The sequence below is a fragment of the Suncus etruscus genome, chromosome 10 (genome assembly GCF_024139225.1).
Source record: "Suncus etruscus isolate mSunEtr1 chromosome 10, mSunEtr1.pri.cur, whole genome shotgun sequence".
Taxonomy (NCBI): domain Eukaryota; kingdom Metazoa; phylum Chordata; class Mammalia; order Eulipotyphla; family Soricidae; genus Suncus; species Suncus etruscus.
This window is the reverse complement of record NC_064857.1, coordinates 20,459,466-20,475,639: the sequence shown is the minus strand read 5'-3', so window position 1 is coordinate 20,475,639 and position 16,174 is coordinate 20,459,466. Positions and strand designations below refer to the sequence as shown.

The 16,174-nt window shown below is 32.7% G+C and overlaps 1 non-coding gene across 1 annotated transcript; it reads left to right on the top strand.

Moving 5' to 3' along the window:
- Positions 1–13,494: 13,494 nt before the first annotated feature.
- LOC126021162 (small nucleolar RNA SNORA51) lies at positions 13,495–13,627 on the top strand. The gene has a single exon (XR_007499770.1). It is a non-coding gene; the product is annotated as a small nucleolar RNA SNORA51 (small nucleolar RNA).
- The last annotated feature ends 2,547 nt before the right edge of the window (positions 13,628–16,174 follow it).

The following is a 16,174-nucleotide window of genomic DNA, read 5'->3' as shown; positions in this document are numbered from 1 at the left end:
ATTTCTCTATCTCATATACTCCCCATGGTTTAAGGAACATTGCTAAACTATTTAAAATGACACTGTTCAAAGTCTTGATTTTGAAATGACGTTAGTGGAATTAATTAACCCCCCTTCTCACATTAGTTATCTGTCCTTTCAATTTTCTTAAAAACATTTCTGGTAGCCTAGGACATTTTCAACTATTTCTTTAGTGTTTTCGCTACATAGGTGTTTTTTTTAAATAGGTTATTATTTGTACAAAGAGTATTAATTATGCAAAAAAGTCTGCATTTTTCACACAGAGAAAAACACTATAGTAGGTAGATCATGTTCTTTATTGATGGAAAACATGTACCTGCTTATAGCTATGAGTCCAAAGGCCCAATTTACTAAAAATTAGCGATCCATCAGATTGATGGGCATTAAGCAATCTGCAGCGTTGGCGCCTTGAAATTTCTTGCATCAGTCACCAGATCATGATTTACTAATAGAGTTTCAGGGCTTGCAAAATAGCACAACTCTAACCACATATTAATATTTAATCTGGCATTTTAAGTGCACCTAACAAAAGACCCCAGAGCTGCTGACAGAACCCTAAATTGTGAATTTCTTAAAACTGAATTGAGCAGGTCTACAATGACTTAATGAAAAGAAAAGGAAACAGAAAAATAAATGGGCACTACTGTTTCTTAGGTAGACCTTACAATCCAAGGCCCTCATTTTTCTTAGAAGTATTTATCATTCACTTCTAGGTCCTTTATTTGAGAATCAGAAGGCTGTTTCTCGAGGCTGTCTGTAAAATGCCAAATTGGATGACAGCAGATGTATTTTGGCTAATAAATTTTATATCAGACAATTTGCTACTATAACAATTCAATGGCACTTCAAAAATATTGCTCAATGAGAGAATATCTAGTCTATAAATCACTCAAGTCATCTTATTACATGATTTTAAGCAAAGATATTGTGTGTTCTGAAGTAGTAACCTGAAGAAATACTTAGAGGGCAAGCTGTAGGCTTTGCCGCCCTATTTTCCGGTCTTAAGATCATGATCACCACTAATACCAAGTTCCATAGATTTCCAGATCCAATTCATACGAATGTGAAAGTTTATTATAATGCATTATATATATATGTACTTGATATTATATCCAATATATATGATGAATACATGGCTAAGTTGTTGAGTGGCTTCCATTTGTAACAAAAATATTGTCATAATTTATGTAAGATGTTCCTGTAATAACAGAATGTCACTTGTAATAACAGAATGTTTACTAGTGTAAAATGAGGGTTATAAATGATACTTCTTATCTATAGAACAAAACACAAAAGACAACTTATTAGCAAAAGATAAATTGCTTAGCAAGAGCTCAATGAGATGCTAGGTTTCTTATGGAAAGGAGGAAAAAAGGCTTTTTATTTGCACAGACCGATGCCTTTTATAATCCATTTAAAATAATATACTTGCCACTAGGTGGCTATTTCTGATCAGATCATTTTACCATTTTAATTACATTTTTAATATCCAGGCTGCATAAATAAAGATAAATTGCAAGCCCTGAACAATCTAGCTGCCAGCTCAGGCATAGTCAGTTATAATATCAGCTTTTTGTTTGTGCCTTGTCTAATGAGATTCTGAAATCTAGGCTTCGCCAATCAATAATTTTAATTTTAGAATCGCCTTTTGATCTTTCATTGCGTGTTTGTTTGGGAAAATGATCAGTAGGACAAAGCTGATAATATATGCAGAAACAATCTCTCAGCAGAGCTATATGCACATTCCTCGCCATCAACAGAAGCCTGCCGACTAAGCTTGACACAGCTCTAATTAGCATGCAGATATGTGTCGCCTCATTGGCAATTCAAATTGCTTTTTTTATAATGTACCTCAAATTGTGCTACTCAAACATTGTATTTGATTTCCAAAGCCCCCTGGGCATCCCATAATGTCTCCCTTCATCCTGGCATTTATATTGAACAATCTGCTGAGACTGGCTGTCTTTTCCAAAGCACCCAACATTGCATCCCTGGGACCAGTTTTCCTTCTTGTCAGAGAAGCACCTTGTCCTGCAGAATTTCTTGTGCCCCATTTGTAGGCGTAGGGACAGCTATGTTGTTACCTGATAGGTCGTTCCTCCCACGTGGCTGATCTACAGGAGGCTCCATTCCTGTGCCATTCATTTTTTTTAAATGGGGGGAGGAGGTCTGAGGAAACACATTAATATGCAGCACATAACCACATCTCCGAATGTCAGTCTTCCGTTCTTCATTAAACAAAAATGGCTGGATTGCCAAGATTGTTTTCCCTTTCTCCACATGCATGTTACACACATGTTCACACGTGCTTTCCTGGACACACACACATGCACACAACTTTCCCATGCATCTCCATACCTACCCAAGACACCCTGACCAAGATTATCATGAGGATTGAGTTGAAGGTAAAAGTTGTCTGCTGCACACAAGACATGTAGATATTAGATTCTGGCATACACTGGGGGCATTCCCCCTTTCTCTCTCTCTCTCTCTCTCTTTTTTTTTATCCAGGCAGCAACAAGTGGCAGAATCAATGGTGTACAGTTATTCAGCAATGCAATTCATTTCACTGGCTTTGGCTCCAAGCCAGATCCGCCATCTGTCTCTAGCTCTCCCTCTCCCCCCTCTCTCTCTCCCTCTCCCTCTCTTTCGCTTGAATTTATCCTACATTTCGCAATATTACGTGTCCTTATCCTATGCCAGAGGTACAACACCAGTCTCACCCCCATTCCTGCGTGGAGTTCTCTGAGTTCGGTGGCACCTGGGATATTCCACTTCAGTGCCATGGGGGAAAAAAGGGTAAGCAAAAAAAAAAAAAGGCAAAATAAAAGGATTAATGCAAAAAAGAGAAATATATATGTATCATGTTCTGGTCTCCAATTTCTCCTGCTTCAGCCTTTTATCCAAAGCCTTGAGATGGTTCTGCCTCATCCAGGAACTTTTCCTGCTTCGTTAGAGTGTCTTCTTCGTTTCCCAAACCAGATGCTGGCACTCCACACCATTGCACGGCTCCATGAAATGCCTGCTGTTGGACACTTTGCAGAGCTCTGCCACCAAGCAACCTCCTGCATTGGAAATCGGGGGACTACTCCAGGATCTTATGCGTGCTTGCTGTTTGAAGCTGCAGAAAAGTGAATAATCAATTAAGTATTGATTTCTTGTAAGATTTGGTAAATTTCAAAGGCAAAGACAAAGAGGATGGCTTAAGGAAACACTGCAGGGACTTGGCGTAAATTAGACAACTAACGGAAACGCAGAATAAAAATAACACCTCAACTGAAGATTTCCTTGGAAGAATTAGCACTAGCTATGGGAAGACAATGGTGGATTTAATCAAAACAGCAGGCATGCGAGAATTTTTTATCCGTGAACCAGAAAAAGGAGCTAATTAGAACCACCTTTTTAATGGAGCTAATTTGACTGAATGGATGCAAATGTGCTTTATTTATGGATGAAGAAGCAAGCCTTACTGCAATGATCTTGGGATCATCGTATCTGCTAAGCTTTGCAGTTGCTGTTACCTTCAGTACATTTTTATTTCCGGAGAAGGTATTTATATGTAAACAACAGCCAACCATGCAAAAGATTCATCGGAACAATATACTATGGTAGATGAGATATAAGCATAATTCTGCTGCCTCTCAGGATTTCTCCTAACTTGAGGGTTTTGCAACCTTTACGTGCCATGGGTGATGATGGTAAACAATAAATGAATGATGTTAAACTGTTGTGATTTTTTTCAATGTGTAGTTTATTAATTTTAGCTCTCATAACATGTTGGTTCAGAGTTATTTGGCAATTAATTCATAATGAAAGGAAGGAAATTGTTGGGTGGGGTTTGTTAAATGCATTTGCAGTTTTCTTAGAGATCGGAATGTGTAGGTCCCACCAAGTCCATGAGCTCTATAATTATAAAAGAATGGTAAAAATTTTTGATAATTTGAAGCATTGGTTTTATAATGAGAACAATGTGTTATAATCAGTAAAAGGAGAAATTTTTTATGTTTTCTTTCTGGGTAGACTCTTCTTGAGTGGTTAACTCCTCTGTTGCTGATGAGAAATAAATGAGAAGTAAATATCTTATAACTGGAAGGAAAGGGAGATTGTCCTGACAATGCTTTGTTCCTATGCATCCTCCTATTTCAGGCTTAAGTGCATTTTAAGCATTTTCTTCTATTTTTATGATTTCTTTTCATTATTTTTCTTCTTTTCATTATGTTTTTGCTGTCTTGCGATCTACGTTTCCTGAGCAACCATAGGAACCAAGTTACATTAGCTTCAACACAAAGACCTTGTAAGAATAATGAGTCCTCATTTGCATCGACATTTGTATTCAGATTTGCCAGGCTATAAACTTGGCAGATGAAGCGGAATATTAAGTAGAGGCTTCCATGGTAAATTGTAGATCTTGAAATTGTTCAGCACCCCCTCCCAGTTTCTATCTCTGGTGGCAGGTGAACTCAGGACCACTTGCTTCTTAAGAAGCACATTGGCTCCTTCGTCCTTTAGTGTATGATGTCATTTTCAAGCAAAAGGAGGAAGACCAGTAGTAGTAGGTCATAGTAGGTATTCTAGCACTCATATGACATGTGACTGGACTAGTAAGTGGAGATGTCAAAAATCTTGAGGGAGGTATCTTTAAATGATCGAATGCTTTGGGAAATTTATCCTGTATAGGCTAAGATTTGATTTTGTGGAAGACTCAAAAATACAAGTGTGTAAAGGTTCTAGAGGTCCAAAGTTGATTTTTGCTCATGAGCTAGCTATATTATGCCAATCTGAGTCATTGTCATTGGTCGACTCATATCCATTCATAAAAAAGTAAAACAATTAATTTTAATGTTACGGCGGATTGGCTTATGTAATTCTCAGCTTTACAGAATGGTGAACAGATAAAATAGAAGTAGTCATCCGTACTCCTGCTGAAACTCATATCCACAATACTGTAAGCAATGAGATAGAAAATGTAAAATCTAATTTCTGTGTTTGTGCTTGCCAATGCAATATCAAAAAATGAATAGTTAGAAACATTTGTGTATGATTTCATTTTTGCACACTATACTATTGTTTTAGATTTTTCTAACTAGAGTCTAAATTTATGGTCTTTTAACAGAATTCTCACTTGTTTGCATTTTTTTTACCTCTACCCCGCCAAAAAAAAAAAACAACCTTATTTTTAATGGAAAATAATAAAATATAAGATCAATATCGCAATGAATATACACTAAATATTCTAACAATAAAATTTCTTTTTAAATTTAAATAGTATAAATGATTAAACATAGACCAAGTCTATTATAAAAATACCCCCTTATACTATGTTGTAGAAAATTTTAACATTTATTAACTATCATGAGGAAATAACTGAATTAAATGTATTTTAGAAAAGCAATGCTTAATTGTGGAAGAAGAAATAGAAAGTTTTATGATAATAGGTTGGTCTTTAATTTTTGGAAATGTGTAAAATCACTGAAAGTTAATACTTCATAAATTTATAATAAAATAAAAATAATATAATAAACAAAATATTAACTCTTAAGTGTACTCTTTCATGAGAGAAGTTACAGCTGTATGGTAACTGTCATAACATGATATGAAGAATAAATAGAAACAAACACCTAAACCAAATTATTTTCCTTAAAAGGTAACACCTTGTAATGAAGACTAAGTATCCATATAACAAATTGCAGGCAATTATTTAAAACTTATATATCAATTGTAGACATTACTTTTATAATTCAAGCATTTGTCAATGAGTAGTTTTGAAACATTGTCACTATTTATAATGAACCTAAAATTCAATTTAATACTTTAAATTAGAAATCTCTTTTAGATGGTTTCATGGATGTTTCTTCATAGAAAACTGAAGAATACATTTGTCTGTACTTAAACATTCAGTAAACTTTGGTTTTCTATTCAAATATTAATTAGAAGAAAATATATTTATTTTTAAACCTTCAATACTGTCATCCATTTGAAACTGTCTTCTTAAATAAATGCTATTAGGTTGATTACATTTTGTGCATGCACTTACGATATAGTGTTGAAAATAATATACTGATGCATCTTATCAGGAGAACTTATAGCATTAGTTCATGTGCTTATGAAACAGGAGTGAGAATTATGTCCAAAATTATATCTGTGATATTCTTCATATCCACATGAAAATTTCTGTACTGTTACTTGCTAGCATTTCTCTGCACTGTTTATTGGATTTTTTTTATTAGTAATGATATTTTTCCTTTTATGTAAGATCACAGCTGGTCTCATATTCTAAATAAGAAAATCGAAACAAAATAAAAATGTTAAAGACACACACACACACATATATATATATATATATATATATATATATATATATATATATATATATATATATATATAAATTTAAATCTCCTACATAAGTTTGAAAAGGGAGCAAGCAAGCAGACTTGTAAGACATTTTATTTTGTCCCTCCAATTTGAAAACATCAAAATAACAGGGATATTTCTTTATATTAAACTGGAAAGAGAGTCCAATAGGTAGGGTAGTTGGCCTGCATGTTGCCAACTCAGTTTAATCCTTGACATCACAAATGGTCCCTAGATTTCTGCCAGAAGTGACTACTGAGTGCAGAAACAGGTAAGCTTTGAGCACCACTGGGTATGGCTAAAAATCCAAATGTTTATACATATATATGATTCATTATGTTATTTTATTGTGCTTTTATATCTAATAGAGGATTTTTATGTAAATTTATAAAAGGTAAAAATTTCCCAACCATAGTGAATATAGACATTGTTACATACCTAGTAAAGATGTCAGCCAGAGGCACCTCACCCAAAGGACAGGTCTCATATTTTTTTCAGCAGCACAGTCCTTGTCTTTAACAGATTATTGGAGGGACCTATTTACATTATGTTATGTGGAAGCACTGTTTCATTTTATTTAAGTTCAAAATGTTTCATTGTTTTTTTTTTTAGTAAGATACTGAAGGCTTTGATAAACTATAGGGAATATAGAATTGTGACATAAAACAATACATGTATTCTCAAGACTTTACCTTTGAAATAAATTTAAAATTTTCAACTGTACCTAATAAGAAAACAATGATCTGTATTGTCTTGATAATTTTCTTCTAAATATGTATTTAAGGAAATGGTTTTATAACCTGTGAATAGATGCATATGTAGGATATATGAGTCATATGATATATGAGTGATATGAGTCAATTCTAGGAATATATTGACATATAGTTGATACAGAATATATATTGATATTAGGTATCGATCTTATTTTAAAGTGTATGTTTTATTTCTGATTAGGACACAATCATTCAAAATCACAAACTCAATTAGAGTTGTACATATACAACATGTTTCTCTGTAAATACACATGTCAAAGTATGTTTCAAAAATGAAAAAGGATAATGACACTTTAGCAGCATGATGATGGGAAGATTACGTGAAGACAGTATAACAAAAATCAGTGAAACTTATATCACATAGAAATCTGTATTAAATTAAAATTCAGATTTAATTGTCAAATTCAAATACTTTTCCTTTTATAAATGAATCTTAGTTCAGGTCATTGAAAATAAGTGCATATTTATACTTAAGTATTTTGAGTTAATTTAGTAGATTTTTTCTATAATCATTAAAGAATGCATGCCATAAGTGAGTTAATGTGCATTTAATTATCTAACTTAAGTGTTCCGATAGTATCATAATATGAAAATTACAATCAGTCTGACATTGTACACAAATGTTATGTGCATTATATTTCCAAATATTTATATAAATTGTATAGATAACTATTTCAATTATTTTCACAATACTTTTCTGGTTGTATAAAATTAGTAAGCAAGATATTATATATCAGGTATTAAAAGGAAACAGCAAGAAAGTCTTAGTTTTATTACAGAATTTTATTTTACAAATTGAACTATAAATATTATTTGACAATAAATTTGTTGCATTATGTGTAATAGCTCCTTTTTCCCTCTGCAAAAATTTATCAAAATGTATTAATTGAAAAAAATTATTGGTTTAATCTCTCTTACTTGTTGATTATTCTAATGATAAATTTCATAATTTAACTTGAAATATATAAACACTGAGAAAAACTGACTTCTTAATTCTCTTACTTCGATTGCTCTCCAAGACAGTAGTCTAAATGAATCAGGTATGATTTCATCTTAAATTTTAAAATTAAAATAACATGGAGCTAACTTTAATTGATCTCTAGAATTGCTACTAAGTTTTCTCAGGTAACATCTTCTTAGTTAATTCAGTTTTATATCTTTGACCAATAGATATTCTTTACATTACTTAGTGCCCACTGAAATGCATTTATCTTTCCTTCGCTATTTACTGTTTTGAATCTAGCTCATTCTCTCTCTTGGCCTTCTTCTATGTTTAATGCTATTGATGCTTAACAGTAATTTCACTTTTTTTTTTTTTTTTGGCTGTTTTGTTTTAAGGTCACACCCAACTTTATTCAGGCCTCATCCTGGCTCAAGGATTAATCTTAGAGGTGTTTAGTATACTATATTTGCTGGGGATCAAACCAGGATCAGTATCTTGCAAGGCAGTCCTTTACCTGCTGTACTATGTCTCAGAGCCCCACTACTCTCTTTTTCAAGATAGCACCATTTTTACAAATTTTTATTATTTAAATGAGTATAATTATTTAAATTGAGTATAATTTTTCTATGTTTCAAGTTTCTAAAAAATAATTTTATTTTTAATTTTTATTTTTAAATGACAGTGTATTATTTCCTATTTTGAGTTGTTTACTGCTTCACTTTGAAAAAATATTAATTTACTGGGCTGTAGCGGTGGCACAAGCGTTTGGGCAGTTGCCTTGCATGTGCTAACCTAGGACAGACTATGGTTTGATTCCCCGGTGTTCCATATAGTCCCCTAAGCCAGGAGCAATTTCTGAGCGCATAGCCAGGAGTAACCCCTGAGCATCACCGGTGTGGCCCAAAAACCAAAAACAAAACACGAAAAATATTAATTTACTTATTTTTGTTTTGGGAGCCACGACTGGCTGTGCTCAGGGGCTCAGTGTTCATTCTGTATTGAGGAATCTTCCCTGGTGGCAGTCTGAGGACTTTGAGGAGTTCCAGGAGTCAAACTGAGTCAGCCATTTGCAAGTCAAGCTACTACCACTGTACTATTTCTCCAGTCCTGTCTCCATTTCAAATTTTACAAGAATCATTAGTTAATACTACTGATTTATATGTTCACCTACATCATTCCATATCATTATATAGTTGCTATGATATTTTCATATCTCTCCATCAGAATAATCTCTAAGAAACTAACTATACTCATGCCGTTTTCTTTACCAATCAATACAGATTCACTGAGGTCCTATTTTGTGTTATGCTCTTCATGGAAACTATGTGGTTCAAAAAGATAACCTAGAGGTCAATTCCCTTCTGAATCACCAGTGTCTCAGCTTGAGATATATAATTCCCTTATTTTAATTTGTAAGGTAATCTCAATTTTATAGCTTTGGAGAAGCCTGTGTCCTCACTTGAATGCTTTTCACAGCCTCTCTGCCTCTTGCTCTCCCATTTTCTGTCTCCATCTCTTCTTTCCGCCTGGGTTTCTGTCTCTTTTTGTCCTTCTCTCTCTCTTTTTCTTTTCTTGTTTTTCCTCCAATACTCACTCTCTTCTTATAGTCTCTGAATATAATAGTTTCACTATTATTTCTGCTAATAAAGGACTCACAAATTTCACAGACTCTTAAAGTATATAGTAAAGGTAAAATCTGCAGAAAAATATACGTAGAAATTTGTACTGAGGCACTTTGCCAATTCTAATGTATATATACAAAACCTGTTGGGGTTCAAATGACACAGAAAATGGCGCAATGTATAGCTTGAAACAAACTCCCATTTTTGTTTGATTTTAAAATATGGTTGTGGAACAAATATGTTTAGCAAACACTAGTTAGAACAGATGGTCTCAAAACTTTTGATCTCAAAACTTTATGCTATCAACAATGACTTAAGTTGCTGCAGGTTATACTTATGTATGTTGTGACAATAAATTTTACCATGTTAAAAAGTAAAATAGAGGGGCCAGAGCAATTGCACGTGGTTGACCCAGGACTGATGCTGGTTCGATCCCAGGCATCCAATATAATCCCCCCAGCTAGGAGTAATTTTTAAGCACATAGCCTGGAGTAGCCTGATAGTCGCCAGGTGTGGTCTAAAAACAGAAACAAAAAGTAGAATAGAAACTATGTTATGTATTATGTATTAATTTATTAAAGATAACAAAGACATTAAATATTATTACAATAGCATAGGGTACTAAGAATACAATGGATGTACATGGAATCTATTATGCTGAGTAAAATAAGTCAGAGGGAGTGAGATAGAAACAGAATAGTCTCACTCATCTATGGGTTTTAAGCAAAATAAAAGACATTGAAATGATTCCCAGAGATGAGAGCTGGAAGGACCAACTAAAGATATGAAGCTCACCACAAAGTGTGGTGAGTGCAGTTAGAGAAATAGCTATGCTGAGAACTATAATAACAATGTCAGTGAGTGAGGGAAGTAAAAAACCTGTCTCAAATATAGTTGGGTGGGGGGTGGGGAGGTGGGGGAGGAAGGAGTTGGAAGTATTGGTGATGGGAAAGTTGCACTAGTGAAAGGGGGTGTTCTTTTTATGACTGAAATCCAAGTACAATCATGTTTGTAATCACAGTGTTTAAATAATGATATTATAAAAAATAAATTGGTATAAAAAACAAAATAGAATTGTATTGCATTTTGCAAATCTCTTGAATGTTATGGTTTAAAAGGAAATGAATACTTATATTTGATTTCATTTTGCAACATGTGATTTTGATTAAGATGGGTGAAACCCTTTTTCACACATATGAAATTTAAAGAAAACACTTTCATAGTCTTTATTTTAATCTAATATTGCATATTATTTGTTGCTATGGGGCCAGAGTGATGGTAGAGCAGGTAAGAAATTTGCTGCACCTGTAGATCACTTGGGTTTAAACCAGAATTCCATAATATCTCTTTAGGCTACCAGGAATGATCGCTGAATACAGAACTAGAAATAAGCCCTGAGTACTGCCAGGTATGGCTACAAAACAAAACAAAATAAAAGTATTCCTTTTGTATGTAATAATTATCATTAAGTAATAGATTTTTAAAAGTTAGTTGCTTCATGGGGCCAGGGAGGTGGTGCAGATGGTAGGGAATTTGCCTTGCACATGGCTGACATAGAATGGACCATGGTTTGATCCCCTGGTATCCCATATGGTCCCCCAAGCCAGGAGCGATTTCTGAGCATATAGACAGGAGTAAACCCTGAGCATCATCGTGTGTGGCCCAAAAAGCAAAATAAGTACATAAGCAAATAAATAAATATGAATTAAAAATATAAAAAGTGTTAGTTGCTTGAGGCAGCAGAGATTAGAAATAGAGACCCTCAGGCAATGGTGAAGGGGAACAGACTGGTGGGGGTTGTGATGTGGATGTCATATTCATCCTATCATTGAGAGTTCCATATAATTCTAAATCACAGTGACTAAGTTATATTTAAATAAAATAAAGTTTCAGTGTAAAATATAAAATAATATAATCTGCCTTCTGTTTATGTTGAAATTTATTCTCTATTAGTACTCACAATGGATGTTTGAACCATTTGTATTTATGATGGATGTTATACACAATAGATGTGTTACTTGCTCAAATATCACAAATTAAACCCTTATATATTATTCACTGAATTATGCAAATATTCCAAATGTTGATACATTTTTATACAATAACAAACAATAACCACATTCTTGTATATTGCCATCATGATTTAATTGACAATTCATTAAGTATTTATTATCTAAAAACCTTATGATGGTAGATATAAATGTAAAAAAATCAATATCTCAAAGAAATGTACATTTTTATTTATTTTTGTGTTATTTGTGAAACAAGGTAATTTTTAATGAAACTTATTTAGAAAGATGTGAGGGTAAAAAAATGAAAAGAACATTGTTAGGAGAGAATATGGGCTACTACAGAGTGGAACTAGACAAAGAAACAAGAATTTAATCTTGGATGGTAAAATCAGACCTGTTTCTAAAGATCTTGGTGGCTGTGCAGTTCAGGGAATGGAGTTTATGAAGTCTTTCTTTGTGGTTCAAGCAGTTATGCTTCTTCAATGTCATTTTTTTGTTTTTTATGTGTTCTAGGTGTTTCAGAATAGTGCTACCATTCTGTGTTTTTCTTTTGTCTTCTGACTTACTTCGTTTAACATAACATGATCTAGGTCCATCCACGTTGCTGCAAAGTCTGTGATTGTATCATTTCTAACTGCCATGTAATATTCCATTGTATATATGTACCACATCTTAATGATCCATTCATCTGTTGTTGGACATCGAGGTTGGTTCCAAGATTTGGCTATTATACTGAGTGCTGCAATAAATAGTGGGGTGCATATGTATTTTGGAATGAATGTCCTTCCATCTTGGGGATATATGCCTAGGAGAGCAATTGCTGGGTCAAATGGCAGCTCAATTCTAAGTTCTTTGAGCACTCTCCAGACTTTTCTCCATAGATGTTGGACCAAGGGGCATTCCCACCAGCAATGAATGAGAGTTCCTTTCATACCACATCCTCTCCAACAAAGGTTGTTCCCATTATTTTTGATGTGAGCCAACCTCACTGGTGTGAGGTGGTATCTCATTGTTGTCTTGATTTGGATCTCCCTGATGATGAGCGAAGGTGAGCATGTTTTCATGTGTTTGTTGGCCATCCTTCTCTCTTCCTCAGAGAAATGTCTTCCACATACCACGAAAGCAGCAAGAAGAGAATAAATGATCTATTTTTTTGACGTCTTTATTTTGGTGTGGAGATTACGGTTGATGTCTCCAATATTATTTTATTTTATTTTGTTTTGTCTTTCTCTTTCTTTTTTGCACTTGAGTATGATTTGATTTCAGAACCGAGATTATTGTGTGGTGCCTGTCTTTATTGCTGTGGTGCTTATCGGTTATTTAATTCGATATTTTTTTTGTATTGTTGTGGTATTTTAATTACTTTTTTCACATCCTCTCTCAAACTGAGGTTGGAAGCCTCTAGACAGGACTCTGCCTATTTTCAGCATATTTGATTTTTGATTGAGAAGAGGACATATTAGGTGATGGGTATTCCCCTGATTCAATGTGAATATGTACCCAAAATACTACAGTGAAAGATATGTAAGCCATTATGAAAAAAAAAATTGTGTTTTTAATCATAAATTTTCTTTGACTTACATGTATTATTATATCAATTATATTATATGTTATGTTATGTCACTATATTATGTTATATTAGTTTACCTTATTATGTTAATCAATTTTGTCCTTTAAATGAATTCTTACTTTAAAAAAACAAACAAACAAAAAAAAAACAACTTTAGTTTGCTCTGAAGAAAAAAAAATAAAATAAATAAAAGATAAGATAAGGCCTCCCAAATCTTACCACAGGCTGTGTTCTTTACACTGGCTGTATAGAAAGAGGAGGTACAGTAAAGGCACCCCATATACACCTCAACACAGGCCCCTTGCCGGGTATGTATTGTGAATTGGGGGACAAAAAAAAAAAAAAAAAGAAACAAGAATTTAAGATATGTCTTCAAAGGAGTATATGTGCTTGAAGAGCAAACAAAGTTTATAATACTTTATATTAAAGAGAATGGATTGGGTCACCCAAGGTAGTTTCAGGGAATATTTCTGAATTTGTTCTCAGGTATCTAGCATAAAACTTCTTAAATAGTACAGTAGAAGCTATAAGGTTTCAATTTGCTGTTAATTATGTAAGCTAAAATAAAATAATGAACATCATCCCATTTTTATTCTCATTCATAAAAATAGAAGAAGTTTTACTCGATCATCTATAGGATTTTGTTTTATTTATTATTATATTGCAAGACTTTGACATATAAATCAAGCATTTTTATTATAACACTTATGATTTTTTATCTTTTGTATATTCATTTTTTCATGTCATCATGTCTTCATAATATACATATATATATATATATGAAAATCTACACACTCCAAAGCATTGTTTAAATTTACATATGAAGTTTCAAGGCTATTTTATCAGCCATTTTTTCCTTTTTGATTTTTGTTTTATTTTGGAGAAGCTGTACTGAGGACCAGAACATGGCTCTCTGCTCAGTGAGGACCATTCATTGAATGCCACAGAGCAGACTGATTAAATTATAAATGTGTATCAACACAATGAAATACTATGAAATAATTAAATAAGTATATAAAGTATGATGTGTTTGTATAGAAATTTTTCAAGGAAAGTCAAGTGAATAAAACAAGATACAGACAGAAGCATGTATATAATGCTAACCAATGTGTGTAAAGATAAATCATATAGAAATTTAAATATGTAAATAGCAGAAGCACAAACCAATAAAAATGAACTCTACAACAGAAGAATTAACTGTTTTGCTTTTTATTAATCAGTTGCTATCTCAACTTTCATTATACTCTATATTCTATCATGATACATGTCAACTTATTTCATGTTTTAAAGTTTTATATTCATAAAATACATAATAAATATCAAATTTTGTAATATTAGAACACCAATGCAATAAATAAATAAATAACTACAAATATGGCATTTTTACTTTATTTTACTTTTATTTAATTTTTTTATTATTTATTATTTTTACTTTATTTTTTTCTTATCACAGTGAGATTCAACATCTTACTGTTCAGGGGTATGGAAAAGTCACTGATCTGAGATATCACCAAAAATATTATATTCTTGTATACCACTGCATGAGACATTATTTCATTTTTATATACTTTATAAAAGATTTGTAGGTTATATTGTCACTATTTTTCATTAAAAAGTTCTATGAGTAATAAATCGAATGAAAATGCTTCCAAACTACATTGTGCTTCATATTTTTCATATTAGTTAGTCTCAGTTTTAATTTATCAAATCCATAAAATTTCAAGTTTAGTTTTAAATTCTTAATCATTAGTCAAGACTCAATTTGTTAAAATAAATCTCTTAAATGCTAAACCTTTTTAAATTTTCTTTTTCTTTCTCTTTTTTAAGGGGTACACACCTGGTGATGCTCAGGACTTACGCCTAGCTTTGTGCTAAAGGATCACTCCTATCAATTCTCTAGGAACTTTATGTTTTGCTGGGGACTGACCTGGAGTTAACAGTGTGTAAGGCAAGTCCCTTAGGCCCTGTATTAGCTCTCAGACTTTGAACCATCATTTTTTCAAATTATTTAATAAATTATTAAAAGTTGTACTGACATTTTTATAGTTGTATCCTTCTTTGATGCACTACTGCAATCATAAGGATAATAATATGGTGATAAATTTATTTTTCTTATACTGTTACTAAGTTGAAAACTATTTAAAAACACCTTTGTGTCTAAGACTCTTAAAAACTTAGTCATGATTAATTATTTAAATAAAATTTTATTTATTTATTTATTATTTATTTATTGGCTGTTGGCCTTATACTCAGTATTGCTCAGGGATTATTTCAGCTCTGTACTCAGAAATTACTCCTAGCAGTGTTTGAGAGACCACATAGGATGTTAGGGATAGAACCCATGTTGCTTGCATGCATGACAACCACCTTCCTCTGTACTATTATTTCATTCACCAAATTAAATAAAAACAATTAAAATTAAAAAAAGAAATGTGCTTAAATTAACCTAATATTTTATGACACATGATTCTTTTGTTTTTTTATGTTTTGTTTTTTTGTTTTTGGGCCACATTCAGTGATGCTCAGGGATTACTCCTGTTTATGTGCTCAGAAATGGCTCCTGGCTTGGGGGACCACATAGGACACAATAGATCAAACTAAGGTCCATCCTGGGTCAGCTGCGAGCAAGGCAAGCACCCTACAGCTGTGCTATTGCTCCGTCCCTGAAACATATCTCTTAATAACTTCAGTAAACTTAAGTAATCAACACAAAATTTATTTTTCTGATTACTTATAGACCTCTAGTTTTCTAAAATCAACATAACCTAACAACAGGTTATTTTTAGAGACAGGAAATAGCCAAAATTAATTAAAATAATTGAAACCAGTTTAGAAATATAATCAATTGTAATTTTAAGTAAAAATTGTAAAATGTAAAAATT